Below are 19,632 nucleotides of genomic sequence, written 5' to 3' on the forward strand. Positions count from 1 at the left end.
ATGTGTGTATACGTGTGTAGGGTGGAAACACATTCATACATAAATTGTGCTGTGTGAAGTGGGCATTTCCATTGTCTGGGCTCTTCTGACAGTGCCCTCCTCTGCAGGCTGTTAGTGTAAGAGCTAATGTCGGCGTTGCCACCCAAAGGTGATGGCAAATTGATGAGCCTATAAAGAGATTCAGAGGCAAATAGGGAAATGCATCGTTAATGCTATTAAATATTACTTAGCCTACAGCAAGCTGCATGTTCAACAGTTTAAACTTTAATTGCTAGCTGATGCAGAAACAAGCCTGGATATATGTAAATCCTATTGAAAGCTAATATCATTTGGGCTGTTCAGATGGATTAGCAGCCACTACAATTAGCAGCATGTGCAGCTAATGATATTAGGGAAGAATCCATCATGCAGCCGTGTGGGCCTTTAAATCTGTAAAGACGTTAAGGCTCTTTTTCCTACTGAAACCCCTACTGGGGAGTCTTGCCAAGTGGCAGGGCAACTGTAGGTGTGCACCAAGAAGAGTGCAGGATTCAGTAGGCTTGCTCCACTGCCACCTTGAGTGGCTCCTCTTTTCGTCCTTTACCAGTCATTCTAGCGAAGCACTTGGAGCCAACATCGCCTCCTCCCCACTCAAGGAAAGGACACTGGGACACGGCAGAGGGGCAAAAAAGATCCATCTCCTGGACTGAACCTTGTGGTTTACTCTGAATGCTGTAGTTATAATCACAGAGGAAAGAGCAGGGCTTTTTCTCAAATGTGGCCACGTGGAAGCAGGCTGCTGGGTGAAGTACGCACTAAAATGCTTAAGGCTGCATACAAGGGCTCACATTCAAAACTTCACTCATCTAGGGCAGTAGTGGGGGCTCTCATGTCCTGGGTACAATTTCCGTACCTGTTCTATAAGAATAAGCACTGAAATTGTCCTTTGAGTTCGCCAACTGCAAGACGTAATGAAGGGTCCAGGTAGGGCTTGATTTTTCTCTCCTTCACAGGATAGTGACTCTTCCCTTGCTAAGGATTCACCTCTGATCTCGACAAATGTTGCAACCAAAATGCCTGAAGTGAACACTGGCCTTCGTTCGTGGGGTTTCACTCTATGCAAGGGTGTAGTTTTATTAATTTGATTCTAAAAGGCTACTATCTGGTTAATTACAACAGACTGATTATATGTCATAATGAAGCTGAAATGTCACCTACCAAGTAATGTTAATTTCTTATTTTGAAAAGAGAACTGTTTCATAACCAAAACTCTAAGCATACATATTATGTATAACAAGTGTATATTAATACCTTGATCTGTGAGACTACCTGTTTTAAACAGATTCACCAGTTATTAAAAATCCTAGTTTTTAACTAATAAAAACTATGTACACTCACAAGTTGAATTATTAATATCAGCAAGCAAGCTATTGCCTTAGTAATATCACATGAGCAGTAATTAGTACTTGGCTTTCTGGAAGTAACCACACAATGAACTGTTTGGAAGATGTAGGTTTAGGAGTTGTGTATATGCTAACAGTTTTATGCAAACATTTTGCTGTGGCCTTGTTATCAAGATGTAGGATGTGATGCACTATAAATATATTGCATTCAAGAAATCTGTGCTACAAGATGATGGCAAATGAAGTCTAAGGAGGTAAAGACTAAGCTATTCTTCTTGTTTACCATTATTCAGAAGAAACTTTTGCCAGTGTTGCTAATCCTGGGTCTGCCCCAGGGATCCCATTTCCCACGACAGCAGGCCTGCAGGAAAGACTATTGGTACAGACTACAGATGATTTATTGTCATAAGCAATCCTTTCATGTTATGTTGAGAAAGCTACACTCAATAGAAGTTCAAACGTGTCTACTCTAATGAAAACCTCTATCCTATTACATGTACTCCTCAATTTTTTTATACTGAGATAGCTTTAGAGTTTTGTTGAGCTAAAGAGAATGGATGACATTTTTCCCTGATGTGCTCCTTTTTTTATAATAAATGTGTTAGCATCGAAATTATCTCCTCGCCAGCCCTTCTCCACTTGGTGCTGTATTCGGAAGCTCTTTCACTTTACTAACAGGAGCAAGTTTCTGAAATATGGGTGCTGTCACATCAAGGAGTGATTTAATGATCACCTGTGTACAAATGAAAAGCCACCACCACAATAAAAAAAGGCTAACAGCCATTAATCCCCAAAGTCAGTGGCACCTACTATAGAGGATGCACTGAGTCCCAAACTCGTTGATATAAACATATCTCTGTACTGTCCTTGGGTTAGAGCTCCGTGAAGGTGAAACAGATAGGTCTAGCCAAGATAGAAATAATCACAGACTGAATGGAGACATGTAACTCAGAGCAGAAGACATTAGAGTCTAAAACAAAAAGTTAGATCCTAAAATAAATCCCTTGTTGGTGAGGATTATAATATAGTGGTACAGATTATCAAGGGGGGATTCTAAATTTGTGAGGCTTCTTTCCCAGCAAACTTTGGAATTGGATTTCATTTGAATTATATCTCCTGAGTTCGGTCTGAGTGTCCCAACAGCGCTGGGTCTAGGAACAGCTTGCCAGCTAGGTATCACTGACCTCCACTGTGCACCGTCTGGAACAGACGCCGTGTTCTCTGCAGCCTGCTTCTCGGTCCGTCTCGTGTCTGCAAATGTCAACACAGCCTCCTTCTCTTCCCAGGGGTCTCTCGGGATTGTAGACCTGAGTTTATCTTCACAACTCGAGTTCATCACCAATCAGCTCATTTTTCATGACTGCAAATGATTTGGCTCAGGAATGCTGAGTGGTAAAATGACCAGAAAATAGATCCGTTCCTTTTCATCTGCCTTCACTGTCAAAAACATAAATGCAAATATGTTGAATCCTGTCACTGGCCAGTTCTACTTTACAGTGTGAGCAAAAGGAGAGAAAGGGGCTTATTTTAACTTACTGTGGTATCCATTTATGGGTATTGCTCAGGTAGCAGGTCTCATAGGACAGACACTAAATATTAAGAAAACTTATCTTTGAGAAGTGGCAAATAAACAGAAAACAAAGTAAAAATAACGAGTAACTCTTCCCGAAGATCCATGTTTATTGCACATTTGGAGGAACTTTTTTCCAGGCATAAACCTGGACCATCACGAATGTTTAAAGTGAAGCTCCCAATGTCTCAAATCTAACATCTCCAGGACTTGTTATCTTCTTACAATTCCCAGAGTACACTATTGCTTGCAACTGTATGCCCTTGAAAGCTAGAGCATGAAATCCTTAGGATGATGTCCAGGACTCTGTCCAGTTTGGAGCCAAGACACCAAGAAATTTTTGGCTTGCGTTTCATCTTCATATGAATATGAGTCTAAGCAGTAGCCAAGCTGGATTGCTGTAGTCATAGTGAATATTGCATAATTCCATGTCTCTATTTATCCTGGAATGTGGCTTTGCTCATGTCATCCTACAACCTCTTCTTGGTGAAATACTCTCTTCCACAGTTCAGATCGGTGTCACCTCCTCTCTGAAGCTGCCCCTGCTCCCTTAGACCAGTTATTCACCAAGCAGCCCTAAGAGGAACTTTATCTCCAAATGTCACCCTGCAAAATACTTGACTATTATTCTTTTCTTCAAAAACATTCAGAGAGGATCAACTATACACCTGGCACCATAACAGTCCTGAAATGCAGAAATGAACAAGTCCAGTAAGGTTAATTTCATGGAATTTTGATTTCGTGGGGAAAATAAACAACAGATAAAAAAGATAACATCAGATCCATGAACAGATTAAGTGCTATGATAACTAGAAAAACGATGGACATTTGTATATTAGTTGTCAAAAGGAAACCTCTCTCAGGAGGTAATGTTTAAGATGAAACCCAACTTAGGAATCAGTGCAGCTTGGGGTCAGTTTTGTTCTGTTTTTTGTTTGTTTGTTCTCACTTTAGCTCTCAGTGTAGAACATTTCTGAGGGGAAAAATTTGGTCCTCATTGTTTAAAACTCTTGTTCTTATTTCAAAGAACATCCTGGGAATCTTCACAGCAATAACAGTGAATCAAATGGATTTTATCTATTGCTCCATGATGAGCCAACCCACACTTGTGGTCCTGAAACAGAATCTGCTTGTCTCCCCTGAGTCTGTGGGCCAGCAGGGTTCAATGCCCGTGTTGCACTTGCTGAGCAGATTTCACTCCATGTTCTTCTCACCCACATGTCCCATGGGAATGGCAGAGGCATGAAAGCACGCAGCTCCAGGGGGTGAGTGCTTCTCATAACTCCATGTACAGCACATCTGCTGAGGCCTCATTGGCCAAAGTGAGTCTCAGCCTGGGTGCCTGACCACTGTGGACCATGAAGGATGGAGTTGGGGGATGAGTGGAAAGTTTTGCTGAAGTGCAAATAACATATCTAGACCATGATACTCATTAGTCACCACATGTGTCATCTTAGGCTGTCACTCTGTGTCTTAGCCTTAATAGTCTCATATGAGGTCACTTGATTAGATAACCCCTAGAATCCTTGCAAGCTCTATGCTTCTCAAGATCATTTAGTTTTGGAAAACCAGATGGCATTTTTTGCAATTAGTCAGATAAACACCCAGCTCTGTTGTGAAAATAACTAAAATCTATAATCAGTCTTTATAAATGCTGTATAATAAATGCTTTAAGTGGTATTTGAGATTGTGTGATGCTGCCGAGTAGTGAAGAAAAAAAAAAAAAAAAAAAAAAAAAAAGGAAACATTCTCAATGGGAAAGTGCATTGTGGAGATCAGAGCTACATTGTCTACTCCTTTATGTGCTGGTCTTCAACTCCGACCCAAGATGGCTGGACACTCAGGCACATGGAATTGTTTTAGTCTTTTTTCTGCCAATGTTAACACAGACAGGGAGAGTTTGAAGGACAAGAGATTTGTCTTGGCTCACAATTCTTGCCCACAGTAGAGGGGAGGCATCTGGTGGTGGCTTTCTCCATGACAGAGTCCAAGGAGCCCAGGGCATCGAAGAGAGGGAGCGGGTACATGTGTGCATGTGTGTCCTCTGCTCACTCTTCCTCCCCTTCCGAAGCTTCTAGGACTCAATTACGGGGACTCCACACCAATGACCTGCAATTTCACCCCCACACAGCTCCACCTCCAAACACCAGAGTCAGATTAAGTTCCACTTCACAGTACCTCATGACGGAGATTCGATATCAGCACATGAAGTCTTGCAGGGGCTGGGGAGGGATACATTCAAACCATGTCCAAACCACGGTGGTAAGGACGAAAAACCTGTGCCCTGGAGTAGGCACACAGATCCTTGGCCGGGTGTCCTGGCAATCCTCTGCAGTAGCGGACTGACTCATCTTTCAGGGCTTCCATTTTGTAAGAGAAGAAAAGGAGTACAGACTTCACATTATTGGTTTAAACACTAAAGAAGATACTGGATGTAAACTTTAAAAGGGAGCTGGGAACCCAGTACTCGATACGTATCTGCCATGTACATTACCTTCTTAAAGTATCTGAAAATCAGGCAAATGTATGTTTTTATAAATATGTGTTTCTATGCAACACGTGTGTCATGTGTTCTATGTATGTATACTGTTTGATTATATATAATGTATATATATCTGTGTATGATTAAATACAACAATCTGCACAAGTCTTCATGGTCTTACTCTCAGTCCACTCACTCTTCCTGGCTTCTGTAGATGTTTGCATTTTCAATCTTTATTCTAAGTGCTCCATGTTCTCTCCAAATGCTCACTGTCCTGGATGTGAAAATACTGCAGATTGGTAGGTCCTTTTGTTTTTTTTTTTTTCCTTTGGTACCAGGGATCAAACTCAGGCTCCTACGCTTGCGAGGCAGGTTGGCTAAACCACCAAGCCAAATCCCCCGCCCTATGGTAGGTCATTTTCTTAGTCGATCTTTCAGCAGGTGGAGGAAACCCCTGAAGGAATATATTCCAATTTACACAAAAGAAAGCAGTAGGCTTTTTTTTTTAATCCCTCACTGTAGGCTTTTAGGCATCATGGATATGAAATATGGCTGCAACATTCTTTTAAATCCTTTTAAGTAGCAGTCATCCTACCCCCTCCCCACACTATTAAGCCCTTCCTAGGTATCAATAGTAAGGAAGTAGGAAGAACTGCACTTTAAAAGGATTTTAAATAATGTCGCCAAGAAATATAGCACCACATTGTTCAATGGGGATTACCAGCCAAGAGTGTGCTAGCGGGGAGGGTTCTCTTTGAAAAGGTCTTTAAATAATGGAAGTGTGCTTCTTGGCAACTTACTCAGAACCATTTAAAAAGCAGATAACTCTGCAGCACCCATCCAGCGGGAAAATGTACCTGCCAAAGGATCGGAGCAAGATGCGGGACAGACGACAACCCAACACCCTTGGCATTGCCATGACACAGATTACAAGCTTTATCCAAAACACTAACTGCGCCAGAGACTTGTTTAGTCAAGAGATCCTCCCTCTTTCTCTCAGTCAACTTCAAATGCCCCTAGAGAACATTGGAATGTTTGTTCAGTGACCTTTAGGGGCACATATACTTTCTGCGCTTTCCAAGAGAGCCACAGAAAAGAGATGTTGCATTACCACGTTTTCTTCTGCACTCCTTTGTAACAAACAGCACGGAGGGACTAGACGAGTCTAGTAAAAGCAAAGAGGTACAGGCTTTATTCACCTGGGCAGAGGTGGACTGACAGCTAGCAAGACACTGCCAGCCCCTAACAAAGAAAAGACGGGAAGCTTTATAGGGCATTGGGAGAGAGGTCTGGCACGTCTATCCCATATAGGGGTCAGAGCGAATACTGGTGGTCAAGGTCCATGCAGCGATCAGGCAGGTGTGTGTATGTTTTTCAGATGACTTGGCATAGAAAAGATGCTGCACTTTCCAGTTGTTGTCTCTATGTTGGGAACATGCGATCCTGTGTTCTGTGTCAGAGATGGTGCCGCTTTTGTTGGGCAGAGACAGCACCTGCATCTGCTGCCTGTTTCGCTGTGGTTTTTTTTGTATCTTGTCGAACAGTAGCTTGGAATTAAAGAACATACTAATTAACTGTTTCATGACCAGGTCAAGCCTGACATCTTTCATAAAACCAAAGTTGAAGTTTAAAATCATCATACTCTGCACAATCCGCCCTCTCTTGTAATTGCTCTATTTCCTACACCATTCCCTGTCCAGTTTAATTCACGCAGGGCACATAGAGGAGGAAGGAGTATGGCAGAAGTAGAGATGAAGGCCTTTGGCTCTGGACTCAAAATCTGAGTTTGAAATCTGCATCTAATTCTTTTTTAGTACCAGGGATCGAACTTGGGTCCTCCCGGTTGTGAGGTGGCACCAGAGCCGCTAGGCTAAATCCCCAGCCCTAAGTTTGAAATCTGACTCTCCATGACTGGTAACCTCAGGAAAATGTCATTGCCCCACCGATCCTCACTCTATCTGTAAAACAGGATTTAAAGCATGCCAGCTTCTAGGATTGCTATTAGGGCAAAATGAGCAAAGTGTGCCTACTGCACTCTAAGTGCTTCATAGGCAGCCCTCAGCGGGCCGTAGCCACAAAGGTTTGTTTCTGTGAATGTGATTCTGTTTTCCACCGGCACAGTATGTGCCTCTTGTGGCTTGGTGAGCCCCGCAGTTAAGTCTGACAGAGCTGGTACCTGTTCTAAACACAGCTGTGTATTATCTGAAAACTGTGGGCCAAGGGAGCTTTCTCCTAGAAATGGAGGAAAAAACCCATTCAGATGTTTCTGGTGGACTTCCAGGTCTTTCAAGCTATTTTACAAACCTTGGAGAGACTGCAGTGGAGGAAATTTTCTAGGGACCCTGTTTCTGTCTTACCATAGAGACAAAACATAAAATGGAAGAGGTAGCTAGAATGACATTCAGATGAGCAGTCTCACTTCTGAGTATATATCTGGAGGACCTGAGGACAATGCATGAAATCGATACCTGCACTGTCAAGCTCATTGCAGAATTATTCACCATAGCCAAGATAAGAAGTCCACTTAAATGTCAACTGATGGGTGGATAAAGAAAATGGGATATATGTCATGTATAGCTATCAAATATATACAATGGAATGCCATTTGGCCTTAGCAAAGAAGGAAATTCTGTCACTTATGACAACATGTAAGACATTATGTTAAATGAAATAAGCCATGTGCAGAAAGACAGATGGTATATGATCTCGCTCTCAGAGATAAAGCATGGAAAGGTGGTTTTCAGAGACTGAGGGGTTTCAGGAGCGTTGAAGGAAGGGAAAATGTTTATCAAAGGCTGAAAAGTTTCAGTTAAACTGCAGGAGTAAGGTTTACTGCATGGCAAGTACAGTTCATAATAATAATGCATTTATCTCAAATTTGCTAAAGGGCTGCATTTTTAGTATTCTCACCACAAATGGTAAGTTGGTGAAGCAGTGGTTATGTTAATTAGCATGACTTAATCTTTGTACATGTATATCAATTCATCACATCATACCCTTTAAATATGTATCCTCACAATTAGTATTTGTTAATGGCACATATATAAGCAAACAAGCTCATGGTTTTCCTTTATGGCCTAGAAACATTTTGAAAATAAGAAGTACCTTTGCTCACTGGCTTCTGTGTGTATTACATACTTGAGAAATCATGAAATGTTAGGGCCAGCATCTAAGAACACCCCAAAGAAGGACACTGAGCTGACAGGTGAGTGGAAATAATGCAGCTCCAATGATGTGAGGGAAAATGATGTTCCTCCAGCATTCAGACAGTGGAACAGGTCTTGTGTCATTGACCACAATGACAGAAAATCAAACTGAACCCCATTAAAGGGAAAAAGCCATCTATTTTCGTTAGCCCAGCAGGCACCTGAAAGCTGCTCTCAGTATGAAAAAAATGGAAGGGCACTTGGGAAGATGGAGGTCTCTGTTCTAATGACTATGTTTGTACCTCCTGGAGGGGATGGATCTCTCTTTTAAATATGAGGGATTGATTTTGAAAATAGTCCTCTCTGCTGTGTTAGTTCCTTTCCTGCCTTTCAATGACAAGAGGACATGATTAGGTGAGGACCTTTTCAGTTAACTGTGATGAACCAAAACAAGGGAACCATTTTTTAACAGCAAAACGCTGGCAGAACCTTGTGTGTTCTAACACTTTAATTCTAATACACTAAACAGTAGCACTTGAAATAGTATTTGAAGCAGAGAAATTGAGATACCAGAAAAATAAAAGAAAAATGCACTGGAGATATTCCTGTAGCATTTAAAGGAACTTTTAACAACATCGTTGGGATTTGAAAGGAAAGATAGAAATGTGCCCTTTAACTCTTCCAGGTAACAATCCAGATACCCTGCTCTGCTGGTTCATCACCTGTTGTTACAAACACAAATGAACTCTTTGGCCCTTATGAAACAAAGGGAAAGCCTAAAGCAGCTATCTGGGTAACTGAAGACCCCTAAACATGTTGGCTTCCATTAGTCTATATGAAATCTACAGAGAGCTTTTAAAAAAAATGTTGAGACTCCACTACTATCAATGGTGGCTATTAAAACCTATTGTTATTAATATTATTACTGTAATTCTGCTTTACAAGCTAAAATGGAAAGGTTTGCACTGATGTACCCCAAAACATAACATACAATTTATGTTTTTTCCTAGACATACACTGATTTTAACTTATTGGTAAAATCCTGATAATTCATGAGCCAATTTAGGGCAAATTATTATCTCATTTGATTTCCTCCAACTAGAACCTCTTACTGTACCTGGTCATTCTGTATCCTCAAATCTGACTTTCTAGCCGATTATAAATATGCAATAAGTCTGCAATAATTGCTACAATAAAGCATAGATATGCATTTATGGACTCAGGATAAGGGACCATTCCTCTGAGGATCAGAGCTCAAAGCCCAGCTTTCCCTGGGACTGTAAGGAAGGCATGGGTGGTCAGGTTTCCTTGGAAGTGAAGTGTTGCCAACCATAAATACTTGCGTTAAGTGTGGGGATGGAGGGAGGGAGTTGTGAGCCTGGAGAATGACTTCGGCAGGTTCCACCACAACTTGAGAGTGATGAGGCAGAAGCTTGTTCAGAGGCCTGATGCACTTGGAAACTGTACAAGTTACACAATGAGACAAGAGGAAGAGAAGAGGTCGGTACCCATGTTAGGTAATAATCTTCTTGGGCTGAAACTGAGTCCAAGCCTATGACTCACTGAGGTACTGAAAAGATCCTGCCCCTTGGCATTGGTGCTTTAAACAGAGAGAGTTAATTTGAAGAGCAGCAAATTTGTCCTCTTGCCTCACGTTGGACAGGCTGCAGAGTTTGCCTTCCTAGGCTGGGTGGTTGTGTTGATTCCAAATCACACGAGGTGGGTAGACCCAGAGCTTAAAACATCCCCATGGCATCTCGATGATTAACTCAGCAGCTTGAGCTATTCCAAATGTTGCTCTCTCGTCGGAGAAAAAGAATAAATATATTGGGTGTGAGTGATGGCCAGCCAGGGAAAGCTGGAATGTTTGTTCAGCCTCAGTTTTCGGTGAGCTGAACAGCTTTTCAAAGCCACTTTTTTTCCCCTCGCTCCAGATGTTCCTGAGGAAGATGCAAATGAGTGTATTTTAATGTTGCAAAACTGTCGGATCCTATCCAAGAAACCCTAACATTGCCATCAAGGCCAGCAAGCCTACTCTAGGATGGGGAACATCTGCATTGCCAACAACCACGTAGTGAGAGTTCATAACACAAGGTATTCTTTTCTTATTTCACAACCACGGAAATTTCTCACATCAGCATGATTTACTTTTTCTTAAATGCCAGCTCTTGTCTCTCCATGATATGGCTGCTGAGCCTTTGCTTCCCGGTGTGACCTGTGGTCCTCATGGTGAGCTCTGCTGCACAGATGAGCAGCCTGTAGAACACAGCACCTGAGTGGCCTTGCCCAGCAGCTCACCTGCCTGGATAGGACCAGGTAGAAAGCCAGCATTTTCTTTTGCTTTTTCCTCAAAGCATCCTTAGTTTGAGTCCAGGTCACATCATGTTTAAGATGTCAGTGGTATGAAGAGTTCTCACTGGGGACAGCAGATAAGAGCTCCAGAGTCAATGGGTTGATGTCCTGGAAGGAAGCAAGGGCACCGTGCAATCTGTATCTGACCCTGACTCATTCTGTCCATGAGAAGATCTGTCCTGGTTTGTGCTCTTCAGAACAGGGCTTTGAGGACATTTGGCCAGATGCATAATCCAGAGAAAGGCCTTCAGATTTCAGCTAGCAAAAAAAGTCCATGGATACCAGAATGGGAGGAGAAGGGACCACCCCTTCAGGAAAAAATATAACTGGGGAGATTTCCTCTAGTAGACATAAGCCATGAATTCACAATGCCAAGATTCATTACAATAGGACAGCTCATTTATCTACATATTTATTTTGAATTATCTGTATTATTGCATCCTTAAGAAGTATATAAAAAGCCAGGTGTGGTGGTGCACACCTGTAATCCCAGCACTTGAGAGGCTGAGGCAGGAGGATCGCTGTGAGTTCAAGACCAGCCTGAGCTACATAGTGAGTTCCAGCTCAGTCTCAACTACATAGTGAGGCCCTGTCTCAAAAAAAAAAAAAAGAAGAAGCATATAAAATTTTCATCCAAGTGTTCAGCTTGTTAGAAGCATAGTTTAAGATTAAATCTGTTAAAAATGCCCAAAATGAAACATAAAGCTATCAATTACTTGGTTAGTTTTTGATACATTATAGAGTTATAGTTAATGAACCAACATTAATATATTACTATTAAACAAAGTCTATAATCAACTTAGTATTTCTTAGTTTTGACCCAAGGTCCATTTTCTGACCCAGAACACCATGCAGGGTATCACCTTCCAGTTGGTTCTCATTCCTCCTGGGACTCCTCCCAGTTGTGATATTCTTTCAGATTTTCCTTATCTTTAATGTCTTAACATTTTTGAAGAGTACTGTACTATTCAGGTATTTGGGAGAAGATATCACTCTCAGAATTTCTCTGATGTGTTTTTCATTGTAAAACTAGAATTTGGCTTTCCTAGGAGGGAGACCACAGAGATGCAATACCAAGATCACCTCATAACAAGGGTACATATTAGTGACATGATTTTTAACAAGTTGCTGGCCTTGATCACTTGGCTGAGATGGTGTTTGTTAGGCTTTCCACTGTGAAATTATTCCTTACTCCCTTTTCACACTTTATATTTTGGAAGGAAGTCACTGTGTACCATCTAGAGCTGAGAAGGAAGGAATGCCAAGCCCGCTCTTGAAAGCTAAGTATTAACTTGGAATTTTTCTACATGAGAGATATGTTTCTTCTTTCCCGTTTCTTAGTTGGTTTGAGCATGTATGATCATATGAATACATGGATATTCATCTTATAATTTGGGGTGTAATCCAGTGCTACATTATTTGTTTTGTTTCCCTATTATTCCGACTTTGGCCGATGGATGCTAATTAGCGGGCTCCTGTGTTCCATTGATAAACATCCCCACGTTGATAATGACCACTTCCTTGTCCGCACTACACAATGCTCCACCATGGCCCTGGTTTGTGTCATTCTAGCTTTGGTCATTTCTCCAAGGAACGCTGTAAACTGTATTGAGAATGGTATTGGAGGCCAAGGTCTGGGTACCAGGAGTGCTCATTGTTATGGAATGTCGTTTCTTTTAGTCTGTCTGCCTTAGATACATCAAAGCAAAAATATGTGTGTTTCTAACAACCCATATATTTACACACAGTTATAAACATTTTATAGGTAATTATGTATGTCAAATATGTACATTTAACTTCACAAACCTTCATCTATAAAACACTAAGAATTTGAACTAAAAGACATTTCAGATCCTATTTCAGTGCAAGTAACGTGTGATATTATAGTTTATACCTTTATTTTCCTATCAAAAGAGAAAGCAGTTCTCTAAGCTTCTGTTGATATAAACCTAGTACCACTGGATACACACAAATAGGTCTGTGTGCATTACCTTACCCTTCAAAAAATAATGCTTTGGGTTTCCATTTTTTATTTTTCTTGCTTAATGTAAACTTACAATTTAAAACCAGACACCTATTTATTGAAGCACTGAATTGTAACTGATGCTAAAAAATACAAGTATATGTTTGACCATCTCCAAGGAAACACTCTATATGCAAATCCACTCCATTATTCCCATTAAAAATGATTCACTAAAATTTTAAATAATGCATTTTGCAGTTCATTATAAATTATATTAAGTTAACAAAAATGTATTTGACACATTGATTTTCTGCTTATCTATAGGTACGTAGACTCTATATTTGTAACAACCATCAACCACCATTCTACTCTGCTTCGAGGAGGCTAGCTTTGTGGATTCCTCTTTTGAGAGAGATCATGCAGCATTTGTCTTTCTGAGCCTGGCTTATTTCCCTTAACATGATAATTTTCATCGCTATACACAGTGTTGTGAATGATAGAATTTCATTCTTTTATGGTCAAATGGCATTCTACTGTGAATATATGCTCCATTTTCTTGATCCATTCATCAGCTGACGGACACCTAGGCTGATTCCATACCTCAGCTATTGTGAATTGTGTTGCAATTAACATAGGTGAGAAACACATCTCTTCAACATACTGATTTCATTTCCTTTGGATACGTATCTGCTCATGGACCCGTGCTATTGGGATCTGGTAGAATAATGTAATAACAAAAAGTATAAATCTAATTTTCCATATCCACTCACTAATGTTTTAGAGAGTAAAATGTTCTCCATTAGGAACAAAATGTTCTAGGGACAATGCTCCCACAGGAAATAAATCTTTCTGCTTGTGCAATAACTCTTTCTTGATTGATGTGGAAGTTTTAAAATACATATGCAAATTGTCTGATGTCCTTCACACCAGATCTGGGCCAATGTAATAACTTACTTGTAACTGGAGAATGTAGTAAAAGTGGTGCTGCAGAAGCCCAAAGGCTAGATCGAAAAGGACAATGCCACTTCTCTTTATTCTTTTGGGACACTTGCTCTGGGGAAAGCATACCACCATTTAAGAGGATTAGCATCTTTAGGCCACGCAAAGGCTCTCGGGTCACCATTTCCAGCAGAGCTCAGGAACTGAGGGATCCGGCCCAGGCTTCAGATGGTGTGAGTGGCATCCAGGTGTTTCTAGCCCCTGCTTGTCTCCTCAGCCTTTGAGGATTCCCACCTGAGGCCCCAGACATCATGGGAATGGAAACATGGTCTCTTTCATGCCCTGCTTAAATCCCTAACCAAGAGAAGATGCGAGCACAATACAATTCCTGATTACTCCACTGTTTTGAGGTGGTGTATTACAACAAAATTAATAACTGCAATAGTTTTCTTGCCCTAACAGCAGACTCTAAGACTAGGGCTGATGGCAAGAAAATTATTGGAGAGCTGATCCTGAGAAGCCTCAGCTGGAGCAGGGAAGAGGAGCAGGCAAGAAAGGAAAGTCAACGTCATGTGTGTCCACAGGCAGGTTACTACTGTGTCACCAGGCATTGCTTATTGGAACTCCTGGAAGACCGTATAGAAAATGCCTCCACTTTGTGCTATCCGTCCACTCTTGTCCTTCACTAGGTGAGAGGTGTTTAGTGTACAATACTGACACCCGACCTGCCCAATACATATAAGTCTCATAGTAACTTATGAAGGGTAGAAGGAACTCAGGAGAAGAAGTTATGGGCAGAGGAATGCTAAGCGCACAGAGGACCTAGGTGGAGCCTCAAAGCTACATAGCAAGGATTGAGTTTCAGTCCAACTGAATTTGACTGAGCCATGGCTGGATTTCAGTTCTCTGCCAATCTTGGGAAACTATATTTGAAATTTTGCATGTATGACCACACATGTATGTTTCCAGAATGCGAACTCAGGATTTCTTCAGCTTCTTCAAATGGCCCGTGAGACTTTTTGGAAAATTAAAAATGAGCTATGAAAATAGAGTTGTACAATTTAGACTCTCATTTTTATACCAGATAATCAAATCAACAAGAATAGTTCTTATGAAACAATAGATATATAGTAAACATTAAGTCTTATATGACTATATTAAATTATTATAACCAAACCAATAATTACTGGGGAAAAGAGTGATTATGACACAATTCCCTTGACAGAAGAATTTTAGCAGATGAAGAAATCAAGAACTGTCCAAGCAAAAGTAGTCATGCTTCAACCACTGCCAAGATATGTGGCTTTGTAAACAATAAACATCTGGTGGACACAAGGATAAATCATCTTTATAGTCCAAAAGTGCCACGTTTGAACACTTTTTTCCTCCACAATAGTAACACTTTTTATTAATGTAAGTTGACGCCATGGTAACAACCATAATAAAAGTGCAAACTAATAAAATGCATCGATACACAGAAAACTGCAAAGAGCAAGTGTGGTTTCAGCATCAAACTTAAGGATTTTTCCCCCCTCTTAATCTTCTCCCTTCAGAATTAAAGAAAACAAGAGACTAGTTTCAGAGAAGGACTGCTCAGATGATGAAAGTATGTCCCCAAGGGAGAATGTGGTCGCACTATCCCATCTGTCAGTCCATTGGTATCAAAAGGAGTACCACACTACTTGTCCAAAAATCATAGCTTCCCACGGGTATTATCTGACTAAAATTCTTATTTTCTCAGTTAGTTATGTTGGCCTTGGATATGGTTTAAATTCATGGGTACTAAGCTAACCCATCATTAACCATCTCCTAAATACTTCTGGAGAATTCTGTATAAATTCAAAGGCAGTAAAGGCAAATTGATTCAAATGAATGTAGACTAAAGCTTCCTAACACTAAAAATAAAAGGACAGAGTTCCAAACTCTAGTACCGTGAATGGTGCCATTTGAGTTTCTTTGATAAAAGATGTCTGCCACTTATGTCTGAATCAGGTACTTTAAAAAATTTGTTCTATTTTCTCAGTACATGTTTGCCATACGTAATGATCCCATTCATCGTGTGGAATTTGTATCTGTACATGATAAATCTTAGTTACATTTTCCTATCCCCCTCCCCTCCCTTCAACCCTTCTTTCCTTCCCCAAAGTGTAAATAAGGGGTAAAGTGGAGCATACCTATTAAGAAATAGGAAGAACTTTTTCAAATGGGCAGAGGAACAAGGGAAGTGGGGGCATGGAAAAGGGATTTTAAAAATTATGGAGAATTGAAGGGAAAAAGATGGAAACAGACCTTTTGAACCAAGAATGTTTAACGGATTAGTCTTCCTTTCCTCTACCCTCTGCCCACCCCTCTGCCCTACAGATCGAGCCACTCATCCACATGTGGCTGTGTTAATGCTTTCCTGAGAGTGTAGTTCAATGATAATTTGTTACTATGACGCCTGCAATGACTTCACGGTAGCATCTACTGTTATATGCTATCATTTAAATCTCAATGGATTTCTCTCCTTCCCCAGTTAGAAAACATACAGCATTTTTCCCTCTGAACAGCTGCATTAGCACATAGTTTGTGTTTTCCTGATTAAGTCAAATGAATTATAGAATGCTAGCTTCTGAAATCATTATACAATGTGAATTAGTCCAGTTGAGGGGGACTGCTGTACCTACCAGTCTGACTGTAATCTTAACAAAGTTTAAGCTAGCATTAATAAATTGAAGAGAAATTGCTTGTCTGTCCACTTCAGCTTTGTTTTATGCCCGCTTCGTAGTGTTGCCTGTGTTGTAATTCATACTTTTGATATTATTTCTGATGTGTAAAATTGGTTGTCTTGTAAATATCTTAAAAAGAGTTCAGTTATAAATAAACTATCGTGGCTGTTAATAAATAAATGGGAATACAAAAAGGAAGGCAAGCTTGAAGTAGTGAGGAAAGTCTAGGCCCTGTAGATTCTCAAGAACAGATGAAAATTTAAAATCAGCAGGCAAACCTTTGTACCAAAGCAGCAGGAAATGGGATAATTAACCTCAGAAGCAAAGACTGGACCAAGGTGATTGCAACACACGTTTCCTAGATGGTTTTCATGGATCTGTGTGAGGTTCTGCTGTGCTTAGCAAATGAGGGGCAGGAAACGTGTAAGCAGTCACTGAGCCAGATTGTGAAAGCAATCATTCGCCGCCTACTAATAAAAGAAAAGCTGGTGGGAAGGGAGATCAACTACAAAAACCAAGCTGAATCAGAATTATTACATAGAAGTAAGAGAAGCAGAAAGCATCAGAGCACAGGACCGCACGGAAATCTGGACCGAAACGCAGGCTGATATTTAATGAAGAAACACTGAGCGCCTAACTCTGCAGTTTCTCCGTGTCTATCACCCAGTGTGTTTTTCACAGGGAAACCGGAAGTGGGAAAGGTCACTCTGACAGTGCATTGGGAGACTATGCAGATGCATGTGTGGAATACTTATGTTTTTCTTCAAGGAATTGTACAGTGATAGAAGACAGTGCATAGTGGTAGAGAAAAAGCTGTAAATCACCTAGATTTAGCATCACTAGAGTCATCAACCCATAGAATCAGAATTCACTGAAACATATACATTAATTTCAGTGTTTCAGAGAGCTCTATTCCTGAGCACCTGACCAAAGAGTAAAATGAAGAAGGTAAAGATCTACTTCCTAGGGCCGGGGATTGAGCTCAATGGTTCTGCCACCTGCATCCAAAGTGCAAGGTCTCACATTTGATCCCTGGTACAAAAAAAAAAAAAAAAAAAAAGTCCACTTCCTAAACAAAAATGAAAATATTTTATTTTCAAATAAGACCAACATTTCCATTTTGTGCAAATAAAAAAAATCAATTTATCAATGTGGACATCTTCCATCAAGTCCAAATATCTTTAACTCATTAGCACATAATTAAAGACCTGTCTTCAGCTCCAGAGTACTTTCTCATTCTTAAACAATCAGGCATATTTGATCACTGACAAATATTTGATAATTCATTCAACAAATATTTTCAATGCATCCCTCACATTCTCAACCCTGTCTTGTAGATTTTATGCCAAGTTTCCATCCTCAAGTAACTTGTAGTTAGGAAGGAAAGGGGATAGAAACTCAAAAAAGAAACAAAAGAACAATTCAAAATTGAATATTGACCCGTGATGACACATCTTCTAGAAAAGAAAGGAACAAGACACAGACTGAAAATATCCACTTGGAAAGGGGTATTAATGAGAAAGCAGAAAAGAAAGTGGAAAGGGAGGAGAAGATGAAAATTGTGTGCTAGGTCAATACAATGTGTTAGGAACTAAGTTGTATTTTTATATAGCTCAGAAAGTTTTTAAATTTTAAATCAGTGATAGTATTGAATATTTAGTGAATGATTTTATTTTTTAACAGACAAGTGTTTACAAGCATTAACTTATCTCTCACAATAAATCCTACAAGATATTTATTATAAATTTTCCCATTTCACAAATAAGAAAACTGGGGCAAAACGATGTGAGGTAACATGCCCAACATCTCATAAACATAGCACCGGAATTAAAATCAGAATGATTGACCTACAAGGCCCACCTGCTCACTCCTGCACAAATTGAAAGGGACTCTGAATTAGGGCTGCCTCTGTATTTCATGTTTTCTTCTACCTTGTCATATACTTTCCTTTGGATTGTCTCTATAGCTGCTCCAGATCCTAATATATCTAATCAATCACCCAAAGGTGAATGAATCTGCTGGGTGTGTATTTTTAAAAGATTTTTCCCTTGGCACAACTAAAATAGTCTGGAATTTTTTAAAGGAGTTAAGCAAAGGGAAAGCACAATGAAAAAAATTCAATGTTGTAGCAAGATATAAATAAACAAAGCAACATACAAAGTCTATCAAAGCACCGTGTGTTCAACCTGAGAACTTCCTAACCCTATTTTGAACCTGCTCATGAATGGTCTTTTCTATAATCTCCTAGTTCTCTTTTACTAGAATAACTCCTACTTATTCTTTAGTATTCTAGTTGAATCATGCTCTTGACCAGCACACACGTGTACACTCTCGCACACACCCTTCATGCACACAAATATTCCCTTGATGATTCATGTTGAAATACTTTTGCCTTATAACAGTACTAAGCTGAGTGACTGTTGAGAGGTTGACTAAACCATGAGGGCTCTCACAAGTGGATAAATGCTGTTAATCAACACTGGTTGATAGAGCCAGTTGTTTATCATGAGAGAGCATTCCTGTTCGAAGTGATGGTTCAGCCTGATTCCTTTTCTGTTTCACGTGCTTGCTTCCACCTTTCCACCAGGGGAGGACTCTCACCATATGCTGCTACCATAACCTTGGACTTCCTGGCCTCCAGAACCATGGGACAAAGAAAAGTCCACTGCTCATCCTTTACCTAGACCATGGTATTTAGTCAGAATGGCAGAAAATGGACTAAAGCACCACAACACTGCACAGTCTTGCCCAAGGGTCTTTCCTGTGGGTTTCCATAACATACTTTGTCTCCCTGTACCCAAGTGTGTCATGCCTTAATATTTGTGTGTGTATCTGTCTCACTCAAGTGTAAATCTCTGAGGGCAAGGACTGTGTGTCTATTTTCCTATGTCTATCAGCTACTGTTTAATGTTTGGCACTTAGTATTTACTGTGTTAATAGTAAGCTCTTAACAGGAGTACTTTTTTTGCATTTCACAATGGAGTAAATAACTATCATAATGATCATTTTATATATAATAAATAATGTTATTAATATACAATAAATATATTATACATAATATATTCTATATTATATAATAATATAATATAT

This window comes from Fukomys damarensis, unplaced genomic scaffold (assembly GCF_012274545.1).
Source record: "Fukomys damarensis isolate Sample0158 unplaced genomic scaffold, DMR_v1.0_HiC HiC_scaffold_37, whole genome shotgun sequence".
In the NCBI taxonomy this organism is placed as follows: domain Eukaryota; kingdom Metazoa; phylum Chordata; class Mammalia; order Rodentia; family Bathyergidae; genus Fukomys; species Fukomys damarensis.